The sequence below is a fragment of the Mandrillus leucophaeus genome, unplaced genomic scaffold (genome assembly GCF_000951045.1).
Source record: "Mandrillus leucophaeus isolate KB7577 unplaced genomic scaffold, Mleu.le_1.0 Scaffold158, whole genome shotgun sequence".
NCBI lineage: Eukaryota > Metazoa > Chordata > Mammalia > Primates > Cercopithecidae > Mandrillus > Mandrillus leucophaeus.
This window is the reverse complement of record NW_012101565.1, coordinates 1,178,928-1,179,696: the sequence shown is the minus strand read 5'-3', so window position 1 is coordinate 1,179,696 and position 769 is coordinate 1,178,928. Positions and strand designations below refer to the sequence as shown.

General features: G+C 46.3%; 1 protein-coding gene across 1 annotated transcript in view; it reads right to left on the bottom strand.

Annotated features, from left to right (window-relative positions):
- The window catches only part of ZNF707 (zinc finger protein 707), a 33,259-nt gene that overhangs the window by 25,054 nt on the left and 7,436 nt on the right, over nucleotides 1-769 (bottom strand). The gene's annotated exons all lie outside the window — the stretch shown is intronic.

The following is a 769-nucleotide window of genomic DNA, read 5'->3' as shown; positions in this document are numbered from 1 at the left end:
GCCTCCCAAAGTGCTGGGATTACAGGCGTGAGCCACCGCGCCCAGTCAGATAAGAACTTTTAAAAAGCCATGTGAGTAATTTCACAGGTTTAAAGGAAAACATGGTAATGTAGCAATGAAAGGTATAAAAAAAGAATCCAGTGGAACTTCTACAGCTGAAAAACCTAGTATCTGAAATGAAAAATTCAATGGTGGAATGAACATGAGACCACAAAGGCTTCTGAACTCAAGGTGACCTTTTAGAAATAAAAACAAAATAAAATAAACAAACAAAAAAGACTCAAAGGCAAAAGAAAAGGTCAATGGACTTGAAGACAAACCCACAGAACATGACCACACTGCAGCACAGCAAGCGAAGGGGCAGGAAGGTAGCAGCAAACAGAGCCACAGTGCCCCGAGGGCAACAGAAAGCAAACTTCACCTAAAATTGCAATTCCTGGCTAGGAGTGGTGGCTCACGCCTGTCATCCCAGCACTTTGGGAGGCCGAGGCGGGTGGATCAACTGAGGTCAGAAGTTTGAGACCAGCCTGGTCAACATAGTGAAACCCCATCTCTACTAAAAATACAAAAATTAGCCGGGTGTGGTGGTGGGCACCTGTAGTCCCAGTTATTCGGGAGGCTGAGACAGGATAATTGCTTGTATCTGGAAGGTGGAGGTTGTAGTGAACCAAGATCGTGCCATTGCACTCCAGCCTGGGCAACAAGAGTGAAACTCTGTCTCAAAAAGGAAGGAAGGAAGGAAGGAAGGGAGGGAGGGAGGGAGGGGGGA